The 22,743-nt window shown below is 39.8% G+C and overlaps 1 protein-coding gene and 1 non-coding gene across 15 annotated transcripts in view; both read left to right on the top strand.

The window, feature by feature from the left end:
• Positions 1 to 22,743, top strand: part of Znf385b (zinc finger protein 385B) — a 394,108-nt gene that overhangs the window by 152,960 nt on the left and 218,405 nt on the right. The window lies entirely within an intron of this gene.
• On the top strand, positions 4,001 to 4,164 carry LOC116092834. The gene has a single exon (XR_004119524.1). It is a non-coding gene; the product is annotated as a U1 spliceosomal RNA (small nuclear RNA).

Raw genomic sequence — 22,743 nt, 5'->3', positions numbered from 1 at the left:
GTTTTTTAAAAATAATTTAACTGGCTTTTGATTTGAGTTCCCACCCTTGAACGTAGCATTAAAACATAATTACTCTACTTGAATGTAACTAAGTTCTGAATTACTGTGTTGATTTGTTTGATGTGGCCACTCATGTTTACATGTGATGATATTACTTTTATTGTAAGAAAACAGGCACGATGTTTTTATTTTTGACTTTGCAAAATGTCATGACTCAAGAATTATACATGACTCAAGGATTCAAGGTAGAACAGAGTTCTTTTCTGTCCTTTTGTCTCTTACTATCCACAGATTAATATTACAACCAGATGAAAGTCTGTTTTCTTCACATTTGTTGTTCTTTGTCCTTGAGCCCATGGGGATGTGCAGACTAAATGTCTGTTTACAGAGACAGGCAGTTAGAGCTTTGTAGCTTCTGTCAATCTTTTTGTACCTGCAATTATTTTATAAACAGTTTTTAAAGATATTATGCATTTCTCAGCTCCAGGAGCTACCCTGTGGGGTATAACAGGATATAAAAAGTGCAGCCATTGAAGATCTGGATTGCTTTCATTTGTTACCAAGCACTGAGAACTTTGAAATTATGAAGTGCTTTTCAGATTATTCATTAAGCCTCCCTGTATTAGAAATAATGAATCATTGCATTAGCCTCAGTGTTTTCAAGATGAGTCAATGTATTTGGTCCTAGCTATCCAGTGAGAGCGAGAGAGTATGACTCATCTCTCCCTGCTGCTCACTTAACACTGAGACACTGTACCTTGCTCCTGTTTCCTTCTCACTGAGCTTGGGCACTCCAAATCCTGGCTGACTGATGCTTTCAGCATCTAGGAGGGACTCCAAAATGGAGCTTGTTGGGTGAGTGGAAGGAGAATCACAGTGGAAGCCAGCCTGTTTCTCAGAGAGGATGTATGCTATTGTGCAGATGTGCTTGGTTCAATCAAAGCTAGAAGACACAGTTTCTGAGACATTCTTATAAATATATACTACACTGAGCACTTTTTATATCATCAGAAAATACAGAAAAATCCTATCAGAGTAGAAATGCTCTACAGCAGAGCTCCTCAAACTGCTGAGTCAGGCTCCGGTGGAATCTGAGAAGACAGTCGTCACCTAACAGGCTCCCAGCACTGGATGCTGTGGTTCCATCCCTGGCCAATGTGGGCCAGTCTTGCAGTTTACCCCTCTGGGTACAGAAGCTGAAAGAAGAGTTTGTCAGGGAGAAAACAGATGCTTGCTCTTGTAGATGCTCAAAGGATACGGAGGAAGCTTTATGAGGCACAGGAGAGATGAATGCACTGTCGAAACCCCTGGCAAACCTTCACAGATAGACTTCCTGCCACTGCAATGCATTCTCTGCGGGGGCTGAGAGTGCCCCCACAGGTAAATAAGGAGCATTAGATTTTTACAACTTCAGCACCAAGTTTATGAAGGAAACACAGGAGAGAAATTGATGTAGCAGTTGTGCATAGGAAAACATACTGGGAAGCCAGCTGCTACTGAAATGTAGCTTCTCTTGAATGGCTGTGAAGCAATGTTTCTTCACCTCAAATAAAGTATCAACTACAGACCAAATCAATGATTCCACCCCAGTGTTGCTTGGTGAACCAACTACAATTAAATTTCACATGAACAAAAATAGCATCAGTAGGCACTGGTAATCAAGTACCGTGTAACATGTTTATATGTAAAAAGTACGTGTTGTTGATTTGAAAACCACATTTAATCGGATACCCTGTATTTTATCTACATTTAAGTGTAAACATCTCAGAAATTTATAGTAAGGGGATACAGATAAGAAGCACCTCTTGAGCTTGTGTTTCCCTTGTGTTTGTAATGCAGGCTCCATCAGCATGAGCTCTGGTGGGCATATTAGTTGTTGTTTCTGGGAAATTGCCATCAGCGCATGCCACTGACAGTAAATAGTTACTGAGTGAGTGAACAAAGTTGATAGTTAAAAATCTTAGGGAGTGTTCTGTGCAGTAATGAACAGAGCTGATATTTCGATACTAGTTCGTAAATATAGAAACAGATAGAAAGGATTACATTATTTCTCTCAGCACAGCAGATCTTGAGTAAAAGTGTCAAAAATGTTCACCATGGCAGATACAGTGCAAAGGCTGGCTAAGGTGTCGAAGGTAGAATTTTTATGCATGTTGACAGTTGTACATCACCAGCTCATTAGAATTTTGAAGAGTAATTCTCAGGACTTTAGCTGATTAATAATTTGAGGATTTAAAGTGTAGTGTATAGCACAAACTGATGTGATTCAGAATATATTTCCAAGGAAAATCACTTCAGAGCTCATTTTTCACTGGAGGGAAACGACAGAGATGCTGATTGCTGGAGTCTTGCTGGAGCCTGCTGGCGGGTGCCACAGTGGGGACAGGTGGGGTTCATCAGCCTCACCCTCATCTCCATCCAAATTTAAATCAGTGCAGAGAGCTGATTGGGCTCTCCCAGACTTAACCACCTTTGATAAAAGGATGCTCTTGTTAGCATTCTTGAAAGTGAGACGTGGGACAAGAAAGGATTTGGTGAAGTATGGAGACAGCAAGGCCACCTTTTCAGAGGTCACTGTAAGTAAGCCTGCTGCCCTCAGAATAACGCTTAGTCCAGTGAGCCCAGAGATGAGGGCATTTGGCTCTCTTTGTCCAGATGAGGAAGTTGAGGTCTAGAGAAGTAAGTAGTAACCTGACAGAGTGTTAGGAAAATGGAATTTAAACTTACAGAATTCCAAAAATGCATGGACTTTCATCTTTAAAGTAGATGAGAATAATTACAGGTGTATCATATAATATGAATCTAACTCTAGCTCACATGAAGATATTAAATAACCTGTAATCTTAGTTGTTAGTGTCATCTCTCCGTTTTCATATTTTCCATCTCTCTTCTGACTTATTCATGAAGGTGGAAGGCTCCTTCTGCATCTTCTTAAGGTGCTGTTACCACCTTACGCTGGCCAGTCAGTTAACATCTGGACCGGTCATTGGTGATGTCTGTAGAACAGTTGATGGGAACATAGTAAAGGCAGTATTTTCAGAGGTATTCCTAGGTTTAAGGGAGCCAATGGGAGAGAGTGTAGAGGGCCAGAGACTAGCAGCCTCAGGAATCACTTCTGCAGAAGCATGGGACTATAGGGAGATGTCACTAGTAAATGTTGAGGACTGGAGCCACAAGAGAGGAATACCAGAAGGTAAGGGGCTGCTGTCTTCCAGAACATATACAGCCAAATTGCTGCCATTAGCTAGCTGTTAACCTAAGTTCCAGGGCAAGACAAACAAGCACACACTTGGCCATCTCCATACCATTGCAGTATCTTGCTGGAGACCAACAGTGAGTGACTCAAGTAGAAGCTAGAAAAGATGGGACCCACTGTTTCAGTCCAAAGTACTAGTCTCTCAAGCATGGCTCAGGGTGGAGAAGAGAGAATATAACTATAATAGCAATACAAATATATAATCATAATAATATAAATACAATGTTAGACTATGGTGTTTCCTTTGAACAGTCCTTCTCCTAAGAAGTTAGCAGACTCTTTCCAATGGCTTTTTAAAAATCACTTATATTCAGTTTATTATTCCTTGAAGTATACGTATATGCCATCCTGCAGATGTACAATAATGTAGAATCTCAATGAAATTGGAAGCAACATCTCAGAAGTCGAAGTGGATCAAGGACCCCACATAAAACCAGATACACTGAAACTAATAGAAAAGAAAGTGGAGAAGAGCCTTGAGCACACAGGCACAGGGGAAATTTTCCTGAACAGAACACCAATAGCTTATGCTCTAAGATCAAGAATTGACAAATGGGACCTCATAAAGTTGCAAAGCTTCTGTAAGGCAAAAGACACTGTCAGTAGGACAAAATGGCAACCAACAGATTGGGAAAAGATCTTTACCAATCCTACATCTGACAGAGGGCTAATATCTGATATATACAAAGAACTCAAGAAGTTAGACTCCAGAGAACCAAATAACCCTATTAAAAAATGGGGTACATACTTACCTGGCAGGGGAGATACCATGATCACGAAGGTGGTTTTCCCAGGGTGAGGCTTATCCATTGCACTCTGGATATGCTGACCCCTGCAATTTCCCCAAATGCAGGAAACTCAACTGCATAATTTGTGGTAGTGGGGGACTGTGTTCATGCTCTCCCAGGAGAAAAAAAATGGGGTACAGAGCTAAACAAAGAATTCTCAACTGACTAATACCAAATGGCTGAGAAGCACCTAAAGAAATATTCAACATCCTTAGTCATCAGGGAAATGCAAATCAAAACAACCCTGAGATTCCACCTCACACCAGTCAGAATGGCTAGGATAAAAGACTCAGGTGACAACAGATGCTGGAGAGGCTGTGAAGAAAGAGGAACACTTCTTCATTGCTGGTGGAATTGCAAGGTGGTACATCCACTCTGGAAATCAGTTTGGCGGTTCCTCTAGAAATTGGACATAGTAAGTACTACCAGAGCACCCAGCTATACCACTCCTGGGCATATACCCAGAAGACACTCTAACGTGTAATAAGGACACATGCTCTACCATGTTCATAGCAGCCTTATTTATAATAGCCAGAAACTAGAAACAACCCAAATGTCCCTCAACAGAGGAATTGATACAGAAAATGTGGTACATCTACACAATGGAGTACTACTCAGCTATTAAAAACAATGAATTTATGAAATTCTTAGGGAAATGGATGGATCTGGAGAATATCATCCTGAGTGAGGTAACCCAATCACAAAAGAACACACATGGTATGCACTCTCTGATAAGTGGATATTAGCACAGAAGATCAGAATACACAAAATACAATCCACAAACCACAAAAAAACTCAAGAAGAAGGAAGACCAAAATGTGGATACTTCATTCCTTCTTAAAAGGGGGAACAAAATACCCAATGGAAGTAGTTGCAGAGACTAACTATGGAGCAGAGACTGAAGGAAGGACAATCCAGCCTGATATAGCTGTCTCCTGAGAGGCTCTGACAGTACCCCACTAATATAGAAGTAGAGGCTCACAGCCATCCATTGGACTGAGCACAGGGTCCCCAATGAAGGAGCTAGAGAAAGGACCCAAGGAGCTGAAGGGTTTGTAGCCCCTTAGGACGAATAACAATATGAACTAACTAGTACCCTCAGAGCTCCTAGGGACTAAACCACTAACCAAAGAGCACACATGGTGGGACTAATAGCTCCAGCAGCATATGTATAGTAGAGGATGGCCAAGTCGGTTATCAATGGGAGGAGAGGCCCTTGGCCCTGTGAAGGTTCTATGCCCCAGTGTAGGGGAATTCCAGGGCCAGTAAGCAGGAGAGGGTGGGGTGGTGAGCAGGGGGAGGGGGAGGGATCAGGGGTTTGTTCTTGTTTTTGTTTTTATTTATGTTTTGTTTTTTTTTTGGAGGGGAAACTGAGAAAGGAGATATTGTATGACATGTAAAAAAAGAAAATATCTAATAAAAAATCACTTATATTCAGTTTATTATTCCTTGAAGTATAAATATAATATGCCATTCTGTAGATGTACAATAATGTAGAATCTCAATGAAATTGGAAGCAGAATCCCAGAAGTCTTTTTATTGCCTCAGAGCCCAGGAAGAATTCTCTTCAAACACAGTCCACCATTGGTATCTACATGGGTTTTGGTCCTAGAATCCCCAGAAGGACCAAAGCTGACAAATATGCAAGCCTCTTATGCAGAATGGCAGAGCATTTGTGTACAACTTATGTATATAATCCTGTATACTTTGATCTCTAGATTAATTATAACATGTGATATTATGTAAGTGTTGTGATAACAGTTGTTTCACATTGTTGGTTGTGGAGTAGTGACTAGAAGGAACACCTGCACATGTCAGGTCAAGCACAACTGTCATCACCTAATTGCATAGTCAAGGAGACAGGGTAGACCAGAGCTTGAAGAGTGAGAGCTAAGTGTGTCCTCAGATCTTTGAAATGGCAGGAGACTGTCTTTGCCTACATGTCTTTTTCATTTGTGTAAAGTTGATGTAGTGATTGGCATTTGACAATTCAAGCAAATATTCAAGTTTTGCTTTTCTTTCCTTTCTGTGATTAAGAATATTTCTGATTTGTGGTGAGCTGAAAACATGTATAGGGTAACTGGGGATATGGGAGGTAAATGTTCTTAATGTTCTACATATATTTGTAGGTTGGTAGAACAAAATACAGAAGATGGAATCCAGATAATAATTTTTAGTCTTTTTTTTAATTGGCAGGAATGTGAACATTTATCATGGTTCCATGAGTGTAATGGCTAATCTCAATAGTCAACTTGATGACATTTAGAATCCCTTGGGAGGTGGTCCTTGAGACTTGTATGTGTGGGAGTTACCTTGATTAGATTGACTGAAATGGGAAGATCCAGCCACAGTGGGTAGCACCATTCCCTGGGCTGGGAACCTGCACTGTATAACACATCAACAACAAAAATGAGTTAAGGACAACATTTATTGCTCTCTGCTTCTAGATTGTGGATGCAGCCTCAGGCTTCTTCACCAAGGTGTCCCAGCCAGTTGCTTTAAGCTGTGAATCAAATAAACTCTTCCTTAAGGTGCTTGTATTGGGGAATGTTATCACAGAGATAGTATAAGTACCTTAGGACACCATGGCTGGGTCAGAAGAAGAGAATCACATACTGCGAAGTTTCAGTTAAATAGAATTATGGTCAAGAGATGCATGGTAATAAAAGTTAGTAGCAATATATTGCACTTTTCAAAGACATGTAGGAGGTAGAAGTAGAGTGGGGAACTTTTGTCCCAGGAACAGAGAAGTTCTTTAGTGCTCACTATTGAAAGCACAGTTGAAAGGTCCAGCCTTAGAGTTAACATGGGCACTCACAGAACAGCCTGTGACAGTGAGACATTTTTCTTCCTTTTTAATAAAGGTTTTCACTTGATTTTCCAGACTAGTCAGAACTATGTGTGAAACAACACATTTCAGGAAATTCTGTTCCCTTAGTTTCTACGTGTATTCCCAAACTTCTGAGGCTTCCTCTCTCTGGTCTTTTCTTGACCTGCTCTGTCTTTAATTCTCTGCTTTATTCCTTCTCTTATTCTTTTATTTCTGCATTATAAGAGCAATTCACCTTGTGACAAAGCCCTCTTAGAGGGCAGAGAAGGGTAAGAAATGATCTGAAAGAAGTAGAACCCTTCTTAGTGGCGTAGGCCTGAGAAAGACCTACTGGTGTTCAGGTCATATCTGCAGGAGAGGTACTGCAAGCCCCATTCTATGAATGAAGTAATATATAGCTTACATATAGTCATATAGAGCTCATATTGTTTGTACCCCCTTTGTAAAACAGTGTCATGTTTGCAGGAGTTGAGCAGATACTTTCAAAATTCTTGCACTAATATGCATAACTCACCTTATATTTTCTGCTAAACTCATAACTATTTTTATTGCCACTTTATGGGTCAGTATACTGAAGTTCAGAGTGCATTTCATATCTTATTGCCCACACAACTAGCTTGCATAAGAGGTGTAACTTGAACCCACTGTATTCACATCATTTTTTAGGGAACTGTCAATACTCCCCTGATCTCTGTCTTATTATCAGAAGAAAAATTCATAATACTAACATAGCTAACTTCTTATTTATTAACTGGATAGTTCTGCAGAAACATTATTTATAAGAAATAAAGAAATATTAATAGGGCTAGAGAGATGGTTTATCTGTTAAGAGTGTTTGCCGCTCCTGTAAAGGGCCTGAGCTCTATTGTAAGCACCCATGTGCAGAGGCCCACAACTGCCTGTGGCTCGGGATTCAGGAGATCCAATGCCTTCTTGCATTGCGAGCACCTTACACAGGGGCACAAACCTACCTACAGACGAACTTACACATATGTAATTTAAAGCAACATCATTTTAATAAAGGGAGTGAAGGGTTAGCTCAGTGGTTAAGAGTATTTATTGCTCTTGTGGAGGACCTGGCTTCTGCTTCTACCACCCACATGTTGGTTGGCTCACAGAAATCTATCATTCTACTTCCAGGGTGATCAGACACCTTCTTATGGCCTCTGAAGGCAGTGCAGGCATAAAGTATACCACATGCATACAGGTTAAATGCTCATACATATAAAATAAAAATAAACCAGGCAGTGGTGGCACACGCCTTTAATCCCAGCACTTGGGAGGCAGAGGCAGGCAGATTTCTGAATTTGAGACCAGCCTGGACTACAGAGTGAGTTCCAGAACAGCCAGGGCTACACAGAGAAACCCTGTCTTGAAAAAACAAACAAACAAACAAACAAACAAATAAATAAATAAATAAATCTTTAAAAAAAAAAACAAATTAAGTCCATCATCAATACAAAAAAAGGTTCAACATGTCAGGACTTGCTGAGACTCAGCTTGAAAGATGCCAGTTAGTCAGTCACTAATGCTAAAATGCAGCCACAAAGATCATGTCTACACACCTTTGACATAGACACGGGGTTTGGGGTGTGAGTCAAGAAAATGACAAACAGCAAGCGACTCCAACAACCAGAATTCAGAATACAGGTGGCAGCATTATTTCTTCACCAGTTTCCAGCTCAAGTATCACTCATAGTTACTGGCATGACTTTAAAGAAACTGTAGTGATACCTAGCCCCCTGGGCGAGCTTCTAATAGTTTGAATCAATTCCTTCATGATTGGTTTCTACTCAGGCACCCATGGGAATCCTTGATAGCCCTTAGTCATGTCCAGTAACATCCACTAAGAGGGAGGGAAAGTATACTGCATCGATAGGAATCATGGCTGTGATGAATTTGTGGACAATGACTTCTGATAGGAAGCCAGCCTACAGATAAATGAAATGACTGAAAGAAGGAGATACTGTAATTCTGTGACAAGAGACTTGTCTTGAGTACTCAAAAGAGTATTGGCAGACATATGAAAGTTGTGAAGTAACCCATATAAACAGATCCACTGGCTTTTGGAAACTTTAAAGTATATTTTTCTAATAGTGTTTTAATTTTTTAGATGAAATCTTATAGTTTCAGCAGATTATGTTTAATTTTAATATGCATATATATCTTGAATAACTTCTAATGAGATTTTCTATGAAGTGCTTAGACATTTTTGTTTGTTTTACTCAATTCTTTGATAAGACAGTCTGGGGAGCTGTGGCACTAAGATCAAGGAAAGTCTTAGATTGTTCTATCTACCAGACAGTCCTTCATGTTCTTTGCCCTTCTGCCTGTCCCAAAACCTCACTCCATAGGCTTAAGACTCCAATATGTAAAAAAAAGTGTTGTTGCTAGGTACAACACTTTTGAGTCTTCCTTTGCTCAAGTCAGTTGTTAATGTCACTCCACTTTCTGGCTAATGTCTCCTAATAGTGTCACTTTAGCTGAAAAACACACTCACAAAGGACACCGGAGCTGGATCTACTCAGGAGCTCTCAGCATGCAGCATCACTTGCTCAAAGAATGGCACACAGAACACATGTGAGGTATGCTGTGCAGCTTTGAAAGATTCAGATCCTAGGATCCCATTAGAGGCCTGTGGAAGCAGAGCAGATATTGGTGCTCAATAGAACTGTAAAGGAGACACCAATATGAACACAACCGACTGTAAAATTGAGATTGCCACTCAGATTAAGGGAAGGGATGATGTTATGAAATAAGGATAGTTCTTTCTCCCAACCACAATATAAAGGTTTCTTATGACCCTCGTGTTAAGTAAGCAAAGCTGTGTTCATTACTTTTGTCTCTGTGACCAAAACCTTGAGACAATAATTTAAGAGGATTTCTTTCACCTCATCTATCCATGGTCATTTGTCTCTGTATTCTGCACCCATGATTAGTGGAAATATGCAGCAGGCACTGTTCTCGAAGACATAGACAGGACATGAAGAACACAGTCTAGCAGGGTGGCTAGGAAGCAGAATGGAGACTTAACAGGAAGGGTCAGGATGGATGCAGCTCCCAAGACTGTGCCTCACACCTAGAACGTATGCCCTCCAATCAATCTAAATTCTCAACCCATAAATGAATTAAGCTCTTAGTTAGGTTAGAGGCCTTTTAATCTGCTAGGCATTCCTTGGTCCACTCAAGATGATCAAAATTAACCATCACAAATATGAAAGAGTATTTATATCTGAAAGGAGCAAAGAAGTGAACTTCTAAAGTTTTTTTCCTGAATATTAGAAGCCAGCTAGGTGGGGGTCTTCCACATGCTCCTCACCTTGGGGCAAGTTAGCCTTTGATGCCAGCTAACGATTAAAATACAGGGAATTGTGTTAGCAACGTGGAATCTACCAGACTTGTATTTTTGCTAAATGAAGTTTGCTTCAAAAGGAAAAAAAAAGTGAACTGGGAGATAGTTCAGGGAGTAAGAATATATACTGTATGAGCAAAGGACCCTAGAACCCACACGGAGATCCAGGCATGCTGTGTGGGGCTGTAACCCCAGTACTGTGGGCCTCTAAGACAAGATACTCAGATAGTTACTAGCAGAGTTGTAGATTCAGTGAGAGACTCTCTCTCAGCATTCAAGGGGGAAAAAGAGAGCTGCCATTCTCAGCGCACCTACTATTTTTCTGGGTATTGGAAATATATTCACTTTGAGGTAAAATCTCGTGCTCGCCATACTTTCAGGATGATTGTTGTTTCCACAATCAGTCTCCAGTCCATGAGTGGGTACTGGCTTCCATGTCTCCTTCTGCAAGACTATATAATGATGGCACTTTTTAATTAGGAGGGCAATGATGCTGATACCAAGAAATTCAGTGCAGTGAACATTTTATTATTAGAGATAAAAATTAATCCTCAATTCCTTTGGCCTTTTAATTGTTAACTGTGGAATCAGCCAAATGTGGAGGCTGAAGAAGCATCGAGGGATAATGTAATTGCAACTCTTCAAACAATTGTATCTGTCTGGAGAATGAAGATTGATGATCTGGAAAATAGATCTCATTGTTTCTGTAGTAGAATTATGGGCCTTGCCCATGGCTATTAAGAGAGAGCTTTTCAAGGAAACTTTTTTACCAAAAGGAAAAAAGTGATACTTGTTAGATGAAGAAAATTTAATTCAGCCACTTTTCATTAAACAGGGCCAGAAACTCTAATTCCCAAGTTCATAGTTGACGGAAGGCCCCAGAGCAGTAATTATCCATTTTTCAAGTTTCCTGATAGAAAGCTCTTCAATTAGATATAGACAAGGGGGAAATTACAGTTAAAAAGGAAGGATATTTTGTCCTTTCTAAAGATCAGTAGGAAAATAGAGACTACATAACAATGTTAGGAGATAATTATATTAAATGAGTTAAGCACTTTGAATTATCTTAAAAGATGTTAAATTACTTTCACTATTGCTATTTCACTCAAAGTGCTTAAAATTTTAATTCAGAAAATAAACTTGCATCCAGTATTCGTTTATGTTTGCTAAATTCTCTGGAAGGGTGGGTGTCCTAACGTCTTTGGGTTTCTCCTCTGGGAATAGGTTATTCTCCAGATGAACACACCAATGTTTTTGTTCCATCTGTCAGGGAATGTGAGGTGGCAACGTGAGCTGATGAGTCCTGATTTAAGATTGATAATTTGTCTCACTCCTGGGTCCATTGTCAATCGACAGGCCTTGTTCCCATGACCATGTTTCTTTCTGCTGTCCTTGTTGACAGTGTGAAGTAGAGATAGATGGGACTGGAAATGAGTGGCTTGGTATGAAGGTGTGGCCAAGGGCCGTCATAGATTAATATCCTTAGCAGGAAATGCCCTCCTCTCTCTTTAACCACATAATGGAAGCATATGAATATTTTATTTTGCCTTTTAACAGTGGCACGACTCAGAAGGTGAGCAGGAGTAATGAAGCCTCTTCTGTTTTGTTTTTGATACAATATCTCGTGTTGTCTGCTGCTAAATACAGAACAGAGCTGATAGTTGACCTTAGCAGGGTCAAATGAAGGTTATGCTACAACTAGGCCCACTAATAAACTAAAGCTCTGTGTGGGCCTTAGTTGTTTCCTGCACCCTGAGCACAAAGATGATTTAGAGCACACATTTTATGTTGGACCCCTGGCTTGAGTCACATCTGTTGATAGAGAGGCTTGCGGGCAGAGTGAACACGTAGTACATAGGAGGTTCAGAAGGCTTGCGACGAGAAAGCCTGATTAGATGTACTTCTTATTGCTGTTGTTGGGCAGCTGTGAGATCTGCCATCCCTATGTCTATAACATTTCTAATTTTAAAGTAAAAATAAAGAAAGGAATGTCATATGAAAGTGATACTAAAAATGATGAAATTGTGCAATCAAGGAAAATTAGAAACAAAAACAAAAAAACAATTCATCTTTTTAGCATGGTTTATCCCTGTTTACCAGATAGAAAAGGCAGTGTCCTAGTTAGGAAAAAAAAGTGAACATTAAAAGTATCTACTAGGGAAAGCAGCATGGATTGATTGTCATCTTGTTGTTTGTGTAACTTTGCAGGAGAGCACTGAGATAATTCTGGGTAGGCCTAGTTGCCTCCATCTCAAGATGTAGGTCAGGTTGGCCTTGACTGCAAGAGATATCTCTGCCTCCTGAATGGCTGGAATTAAAGGTGTGCACCACCATGCCCAGCTTATGTACCATTTCAAAAGTCTAGACATGGAAATGATAACAGATGAAACTTGAAGAACTCCTACATGCATTATGTGTCTCATCTGAATTCTGTGTTTGGCTTTAGGAGATGCAGTTTTTTTAATTAGATATTTTCTTTATTTACATTTCAAATGTTATTCCCTTTCCTGATTTCCCCTCCGAAAACTCCCAGCCCATCCCGATACCCCTGCTCACCAACCTACCCACTCCGGCTTCTCTGCCCTGGCATTCACCTACACTAGGGCATCGAGCCTTCACAGGACCAATGGCCCCTCCTCCCATTGATGCCCAATAAGGCCATGCATGGGTCTCTCCATATGTCCTCTTTGGTTAGTGGTTTAGTTCCTGGGAGCTCTGGGGGTTCTGGTTGGTTCATATTGTTGTTCTTCCTATGGGTCTGCAAACCCTTTCAGCTCCTTCTGTCTTTTCTCTAAGTCCTCCACTGAGGACCCGATGGTTGGCTGCAAGCATCTACCTCTGTATTTGTCAAGCACTGGCTGAGCCTCTCAGGGGACAGCTAGATCAAGCTCTTGTCAGCAAGCACTTCATGGCATCCACAATAGTGTCTGGGTTTGGTAATTATATATGGGATGGACCCCAGGCGGGGCAGTGGATGGCCTTTCCTTCAGTCTCTGCTCCTCACTTTGTCTCTGTATCTCCTCCCATTGATATTTTGTTTGCTCTTCTTAGAAGGACCGAAGTATCCATACTTTGCTCTTCCTTCTTCTTGAGCTTCATGTGGTCTATGAATTGTATCCTGGGTATTCTGAGCTTTGGGACTAATATCCACTTATCAGTGAGTACATACCATATGCATTCTTTTGTGGGTAACCTCACTTGGAATTATATTTTCTAGTTCCATCCATTTGCCTAAGAGCTTCATGAAGTCACTGTTTTTAATAGCTGAGTAGTACTCCATTGTGTAGATATACCACAATGGAGTAGTACTCCATTGTGTAGATATCCATTCCTCTGTTGAGGGACATCTGGGGTGTTTGCAGTTTCTCGTTATTATAAATAAGGCTGCTATGAACATAGTGGAGCATGTGTCCTTATTACATGTAGGAGCATCTTTTGGGTATATGCCCAGGAGTGGTTTAGCCAGGGTCCTCAGGTAGTACTATGTCCAATTCTCTGAGGAACCACCAGACTGATTTCCAAAGTGGTCATACCAGCTTGCAATCCCACCAAAAATGGAGGAGTGTTCCTCTTTCTCCACATCCTCACCAGCATCTGCTGTCACCTGAGTTTTTGATCTTAGCCATTCTGACTGGTATGAGGTGGAATCTCAGGGTTGTTCTCATTTACATTTCCCTGATGACTAAAGATGTTGAACAAGATGCAGTTAAAAAAAAAATGGGATGTAGTAATTCCTATTCTTTGATAAGTACTTTGTACCACAATTAATTTTACAAAGTATTTGTATATAAGTCATTAAAAGACATACATAAAATGAAACAGGGAAAGACAAAAATGGGATTGTGCCCCTTCTCTACCCGCTGGCCCCTTGTTGTGGTCAAGGTCCTTGTCACCCATACCTGAGATCTCTTCTCAGGATTAGCCCCAACTATCTAGGGCTATATCTACCTCCTAAGGTATACAAATACTTTTTTAAAGTCAGAGATGAAAGGACAGAAAACCCTTCCTAGTCTAGGAGTATTTTCCCTTTTGGATTTAGGAAAACTGAAACCACAGAGACCAGACAGCAAAGGTGTCGCTGATGAGGAGATTCTATAGGCCTGCGCCATCTTTTGTGTGCATGCCAGTAAATAGGTTCATCAGAGAGAAACAACCATGGAGGGAGGCAGAAGGCTTCAGGAAACAAAGTGCAGGAAAATACCATCGCTAGGGAATGGTGTTCAGAAAGACCTGATTTACACATAAAAAGCTGTTTACTCCTTATTTATACCAAGAACAGTAGAAAATGGGAAGAAGCCTTTGGAATGATTACATAGGCCCTGACAATCATGCTTAACCCACAGAGGGCAGGAGGCGGGGAGTTAAAGCAGGAAAGACACTGCTGAAATGCAATCTGAACCCACAGAAGCAAGAAGAGTCACCAAAGGGAATGAGGCAGAGAGGTGGAGCCCTGGAAATAAAGACAGACTCCTGGGTATGGAAACACTTCTGAAGGTGTATGTAGAGGGTGTTGAGACTTCATACTCCTTGTGTGACCTTGTCACATATACATACATTACCTTTGATAACATCACACATAAAAGATAATGATTGTTTAAGGATAGAACTTCAATATTATTGGCTTGTTGGAGTAAATATTATCTCATAGACATTACTAATCATCAGGATTTATTTATTTATTTATTCATTTATTTATTCCTCCATCCATTCATTCATCCATTTTATTTATGTGTGTGCACGTGTCTTGGTGTTTGTGCACGTATGTCTCAAGTGCCTATGGAAGATAGAAGCCAGTAAGGGATCCCTGGAAGGTGAAGTAACAGGTAATTGTGAGCCATTTGGATGCTTGAATTCAAAGTCTATGATTGAGCAGTAAGAACTCTTGATGGCTGAGCCATCTTCTGACAGTCACTTTTAATGGTTACAAAGTGTTCTGTTTTGTGAATATTTCATGTTTAATCTAATAAATTTTCATTATTTGGCATTTATGTTACACTAGGCATTTAGCTTTATACTGCTATAAATTATGCTGTAAATATTCTTATCATTAATGTTAGAAAATGGTAAATGTATCAGTATTTGCCTATTTCAGATAAATCCTTATAAATTGTGTGCTGATGACTTAGAGAATGCCCATTTTTATACTGTTGATAACTGTGCCAAACTTTCTCCCATAAAGTCTGGGCCAAAGTACACTGTTTTTGTCTATGGAACTCTGATGTTTTCTGTCTTCAAACACCTAATTGACATCACATCTTCAGTTTTTTTAAGCTTCAGATTACATTTCTCTAATAGTGTAGATGATATCAATTAAGTTGTATGAACCCTTTGTCCTGAAAGCCATTGTGATCAAAGGTATGTGATTAAAAGTTACCGTGTGGAAGCAAGAGCTACATTCTGTTGTGATCAAAGAGTATTTAAATTAGAGTGATTGTAGTCATCAAATAATTTTATACCAAAGTATTCTAATTAAGTCTTGTAACCACAATCACTATTATTTCTGTCATTTATTTCTAATGTTACATACCCATTACAAAGGAAACTAACCCTTCCTTTCCCCTAGACTAGAAAGACCAATAAGATAAACCCAGAATATAAGGTCCCTGCACAGATTAGTTGATGGTATAGTCTAGTCAAATGAAATAAAATACAATTAAAGTATTCAAAGAAGGATTTTACCTAGGCTTGCCATCCTCTATCTATTTGGTGTGACATGAGACATAGTTTATGCATGCTATTTTCTGTGAAAAATAAAAATAAGGAGAAAATACTAGTCTTCTGTTATTGACTTCAATAAATGCATTTTTTCCTGGGCAGTGGTGGTGCACGCCTTTAATCCCAGCACTTGGGAGGCAGAGGCAGGCGGATTTCTGAGTTTGAGGTCAGCCTGGTCTACAGAGTGAGTTCCAGGACAGCCAGGACTATATAGAGAAACCCTGTCTCGAAAAAACAAAACAAAAAAATGCATTTTTCAAAGAAACTTGGGGAAAATACTAATGTGTCAGTTTTGAATATTCACAGTGAACCTAATGTGAATCAAATATTTGAAATTAGTTATTTACAGGCTGGAGGTGTAGCTTAGTGGTAAAGAGTTTGTCTAGCATGTATGAGGACCTGGGTTGTATCCACAGTGCCACAAAAATGAATAAATTTAATAACCAATGGTTTGTACTATAGATAATGTATTCTAGTTACATAATTTCTGTGTCTACAGATAGAGGAAATTATTGCAAATATTATAATCAGTGTTAGGCTAAAATCTGCTAACTGCGTGAACCAGTAGAATGAAGTCTAACTACCTTTGAATCTTGGGTTATTACATGTTTCAAATTCTGGCTGAGCTGAGCAGTTTAAGCCTGTAGTCCTGGCAACTTGGGAGGCTAAGGCAGGTGGATCATTTGAACCCAGGAGCTCAAGACTAGTGTGGCTAACATGTTGAGACCTTATCTCAAAATAAATAAGTAAATAAAGAATAAATTCACTTTTATTACTTCTCATCTCTTACCTGAGAGATACTCTTAATATGGTCCCTTGCGTGTAAGATAATATATGTGAGAATTTATAATGTTAGTCTTGCATTTTCTTGATGAAAGATATCATGAAACATTTTTAGCTCTAAAGTACTCTTCCAAAAGGTCACAGCCCCTTAAGTGAGTGCCTCCTTAGCCATGTTATCAAAAGGTAATTGTCAGGTCAGCCAGCATGACAATAATCAAAGACATCTAGGGGTGGTCAGACTTACTTAGGTCACACATGCATGGCCTTTTCCCTCTTCCATATCACACCCGGAGTTCAGATGTCTTAAACCTAGAAAGTGCAGAAGAGTCCAAGCAGCCTAGCCTCACCCTTCCTGGTCTGTTCATAGCGAGTCCACGGTGACCTGAAGTTCTTCCCTATGAGCAGTTGGTCCCTATGAAAGTGTCCCCTGAAATTCTTCCCTATGAACAGTTGGTCCCTATGAAAGTGCTCCCTGAAATTCTTCCCTGTGTAAAGGTTCTCTTCTTCACCACCAAGGGTACTCTACTCTGTGACATTGCACTAGGATTCTATTCACTGCCTTACATGTCTCTTTAACATCAGTTATTGCTACTGCATTTGGGGCAAGAAATAGAAAGTAGCACCAGTCATTGCTCCTGCATTTTGGGCATGTTCCTTAACCAGGAAGAAAAGTGGTCAGAGGTAGAAGAAGAGATTAACTGGGGTTGGGAGGAGCTGGCGAACACAATCACAGTACATTGTATATATGTATAATACTGTTTAAAAGTTGTATTTTTTTTAAATAACAACAGTCCTGGACAGCCTTTATGGCTTGAGTTTTGTTCATGTCCATACATAGCTTGCTTCAAAGGTAATAGACCTTATATATACTTAAAAGCTATTTAGTTCTTTAAAGAATATATTGAGTGAATGGAAGGGCATTCATAAATATAAAGATATATGAAATACATATAAGCATATGTAGGAGGAATAAGGAGGTAGGATCAACATGAGGAAACAGAATCTGATATATCTAACATAGGAAAATAGTTTGTTCCTAAGGAAATCACATGTTTCTGTTCAAGAAAGAGCCAGTGCTATGCATGCTGACCATGCCTGTGCCAGTTTTCTGCTTTTTACATTGTTGTTTCATTTGGGATTGCAGTTCCTTGTTAGGATGAAAGAGAATCTATTGACCCTGCTGACATTCATTGGTTCAGCTCATCCTAGGTTCATTCTACTGTTGCTGCACATCTGCTTAGATGATTGCAGAAGGCAACAGCTGGAGGTTTGCCTAGCACTCTTGAAAAAGAAATGTGTCTTTCTAGCAGTGCAGAAAATAGAGCAGTGCTTTGAAACCTCCAACTGTCCTTGAAAATAGCCTATAAAACAGAGAGAAAAACGAACGTGTTTTCATCAGTCTGCTGGACAGAGGAAGGTCTTGGGGCATAGTGTGAACCACCCTGTTTTCAATCCTACCCTTGGTTCTGCCTCTCCCCTACTTCTGTCCCTCCCGCTGCCCCTACTCACTTGATGGGCAATTAGCGGATCATCTTTTCAAATAAAAATGCTTATTTGTTTTCCTAATTTACCATTATGACACTAGAACTCAGGAAGGGAGAGATCATTTTAGCTTTTATAGTAAACAATAAAGAAGCCTTATAAAATTTCTTTGAGAACTCTGTTGCTTTCTCAAGCAAATTCTGTTTCTTCTGGGATGCCCACACTGACATTTCCATTGCCAGTTGTTTCATCTAGGGCCATTCCTTTAATTCCTCCTCCTCCCAAGGAGGAGGACTTCACAGAGGACACATTTTCAATAGGCTGTCATCACATGGGCAGCAGGGACCTTGGCGAACGCTGTTATCAGTAGATAGAAACCTGGAGTGTGAAGGTTTAGCTTTCTTGCGAGTCTTGGTGCTATTTTCATATGCTAAGAGTAAAAACTATTTTTAGATCTTGCTGACTCTAGTGACTACACATCACTTTTGCAGACAATGCTAGATTTGCGGATTTTTGTGAAGTTGGGGAGTGGCTGCAGCTACCATCCCTTCTAACACCGGTTCACAATCCTGTGTACTTAACGACTGCTTTGGTTTGGATGCAGCTGGTCATTTAAATTTCCTTGTCCTAAAATAGCTAGTGATACATGCTATGTTTTTCTTACTGTTGTGTTTTGATAAATGTAACATTATACTAAAAGTTAATTTTTTTTTTTTTTACATTCAGTCCATATTACTCCTTAAGTATGCGTCTATTCAATGGCTTCTTTGCCTTGGTATTACTGCCAGTTGGTTCATGGAATTCTTTGTAATGGGATACTGTCCTCCACATTGTAGAACATCATGGCACCATCCCTGGGCTCTACCCATTAGACACCAGAATCATTTCCTTCTTTCCAGTTGGGGCAACAGGAAATGTGTTCATATGTTGCCAAATGAGCAATGAGGGGCAAAAATCACTCTTGAATGACTGAGACCAATGTCCACTGTAATCATCCATTCCTCTCCATCTCTCATTACTGTGGTTCAGGGAACAATTGCCATAGTTCCTGCAGGATCATTCTCACTATATTCCATCTGATCCTGGGACCATTCTCTGAAACATAGTCAGAATAGTCTTTGCAAGATCCAAATTCTATTGTACTATGACATTTAAAAACAGTACCAGAGATTCCCAATGCTCTAATCCAAAGACTGAGAACTCTAAACTAGCCCGCAGAGCTTATCCTATTGGACTCGGAGTCCTCTTGGCTTTATCTCAACCCATTCTGTGCCACCAGCTCAGACATTACCATTGCCCTGCTTCCTCTTGCCATATCTACTCCTCTCCACTCACACACTTTTTTCACAATTGGCCTCAAGCTGCTAGGATATTTTTATTTGATGACTCAGGAGTAGATTATATTGACATACTATTGTAGGTTAATCAAGGCCATTTATATTAGAGGCAATTATCTAAAAGCCATTTAACCAAAAGGAAAAATTGCTGAACTAAACCACCAAATATTTTACCAAATCGTTACCTTTCTGTTTACCGTTTACAGCATCGTTTGTAGCTGGTTCTGCACAGGTTAAGCAGAGTTCTCATGACTGATGCAGGCTGTCAGGAGTTAAGAGCCTGGAGAGTGTGCTGCTGGACTCTCCCTCACTTCTGGGCTTTCTCTCCCACATTCACATTTTTCATTTGTTTATTCGTTTCATTGGGTTTTTGTTTTTGTTTTGTTTGCGACAATAAAACTGGCCCAATCATGGGCTAGCTTGGACCACCAAGAAGCAAGGGAGTGGATTCAAGTTAAAATTACTTAACCTGCAGTTATGACAGCACGGTGAAAAGAAATCATCAAACCTATTAAAATAGCCCACACATATGTATTAATTCCAAGTTTATAAGTTACTAAAGAAGCATACATTGGTACAATTTATAAATTTAGCAGTTTGTCTCTTGGGATTAAAATCAGGAGATTCTAAAAATTCTAAAGTATTTGAAAAACAATGACTTTTAAACAGATTCCCTAAGAAGCTGTATCAAGCTGCACTCTCCATACTGATGTTTGCACTGTAGACAAATACTGCTCTCTTCATTAATCAGAGAAGTTTCTCTTAGCTGGCAACAGCAGTGAATACAGAAACTCTTCATTGCTCATGGTGCTTAGAATAAGTGATGTTTGAGTGCTCAGCCCTAAATAGTTGTTGACACTCCTTCCTTTAAGACTGAGAATGAATCACAGAAGAGGGAGAGAAAGAAATACAAGAGCCAAAGATAGAGAGAAGGGCTATAGAATGCTATCTACGGGGCATGACACAGCCATGACAAATGTGCCCTTAGAGCAGCTGTGCTGCCCTGCCCTGGGCCTGTACATTACTGGAGCTTTCAAGAGCCAGCCAGGGGTGTGGCTTCTGAAAATGTATCCCTCCTATTGGTAACTGATGGATTCTGGGTAGGAGATAATCATTACCTTCAGTTGTGTACCCAGTGGTGAACCCACAATGCTCTAATGTATAGTTCCACACTTATAACCACAGATATCATTCTGGTTATACACAGGCATGAACGTGGGAAAAGGACCTTAGGAAATGGGGGCAGGATGACAGGGGTTGGTGGGATGTAGAGAAGGTAAGCAACAGTTAACAGAATGTACTGTATACGTCCACAAACATGGTCAAAGAACAAATTTATGCATTAAAAGAGACTTAAAAATTAAAGAAAGAATAGATGAGATTGCTCGTGTGAATGAAATCTGAGTTATAAGAGTAATTAGTGTATAGTATAACTAAGCCAACTATTGCTCATAACTTTTGACAGATCTAATATTCTTTAGAAGAGTCCTGAGACAAAGGCCCTTTGTAGCTCTAGCCAAGAGTATGGCATAGTTGTTCTATGGCAGTTCTATGTTGATTTGATGAATACATTTATCTAATCTGTCCCCTTCACTTCTCTATAAACTCCATGAAAGCAAGTACTGTGACCGGTTCTGCTCATCAGTTATCTGTGGAGCTGTTGTTCCCAATACAATGCTGATATTCACTTGAATATTGTTCAATAGGAAATAAGTTTTTTTAAAGAAATGAAATATCCCCCACTTTGTCCACAGCATTGCAAAAGCCTCCAGCTTTAAGAAAGTTATTAATAGGAATATATAACAATTTATCACCAGGGGAGGTGGCATGTGCCTGTAATCCTAGCACTTGAGAGGTGGAAGCAGGAGGATCAGGAGTTCAAGGTTATCCTTAGCTATGTAGGACATTCAGCACCAGCTTGGGTTATATGCCTGTTACAAAAGCAATACTATAGAAATACATCTTACATTAAAGTTTAAGTAATGTTTTGTAAGGGCTGGACATCTCACTCTGCTACTCTATTCAAGTCGGATAGCATGGTTATCAAGTTTAAGAAGCTTCCTTAATATGGATGTTTTGACATTATTATTATAAAATAATGGATTCAAATGGGACTAGAACTTTATTAACTCTGGTAACATATTCAAATTAAGTTTTGGCACTGATGCACATAACATAATCTGGATTGATCTTAAGCTGACTGTCTTTAAGTGATATTCTGGCCTTTTAGGGAATTAAAAAGACAACTGAGGACAAGCTGGACCACACATGTTGATTTTTTTTGATTTGGAGTTTCCTTAACCAGGCAGGTTGTAATGATCTAACTCTTGAACCAAATAAAGATAGGAGTAACCTACTGGCTACTTATGGGTTCTTGGAGAGGGAAGTCTTCAGATGTAAATCTAAAGCTGAGTCCACCAGATTCCAGCAAATGGTTACAGACACAGGATTACAGACACTTCTGGTTCACCACATTGGATCACAGAATAAAACTAAAGACATAAATGTGGGGAATGGACCTGTAGGACAGAGGGACATGACAGGGCTGAGAAGAGAAAAGGAAATGAGGAGGTAGAGAATAACCAGAATTCATGCACATGTACCAGATTGTCAAGGAACAGTTTGAATGGATAACACAGAGAAGGAGAGAGTGAGCTTCAGCCAGACATTCTTGCTCTCTTCCTTCTGACTGTGGATGCCATATGACCAGCTGCTTCACACTCTAGCTGCCTTGACATCACTGCCATGGTGGTCTGCCAAGTAAACTCCTTTTTTTCCTTAAAGAAATACATTTACAATAAATAAATCATATCAGTAAAAACAAATACTCAAAACCATGTTTTCTAGTAATTTTATGTTTTTCCTTCTACCCGTGCTCTTGAAAATCCCTGTGTGTCTTGTTCCTGTGTGGTAGAGGGATGAATTGCTATTTATCTGGCCTCAAATCCTTGTTCAAGAGTGTCACATTGAAATTGAGAGTGGAGGGGCTATTTATAAAATGAATTGGCAAAGATCATCTTGGAAAAAGTTAGGATTGATCTCCCCCAGAGAGCCAGTAGTTCAGCCTTTACCATCATACCATCACTATTATCCTGTTTAAAAATGTTCTGGAGGCTGATGATGTCACTTAGTGGGTAGAGTTCTTGCCCTCTGTTCTACAGGTATAGATTAGATACATGCAGATAGATCCTGATAGAGAT

Source organism: Mastomys coucha, unplaced genomic scaffold (genome assembly GCF_008632895.1).
Source record: "Mastomys coucha isolate ucsf_1 unplaced genomic scaffold, UCSF_Mcou_1 pScaffold15, whole genome shotgun sequence".
NCBI lineage: Eukaryota > Metazoa > Chordata > Mammalia > Rodentia > Muridae > Mastomys > Mastomys coucha.
This window is presented reverse-complemented; position numbering and strand designations above follow the sequence as displayed.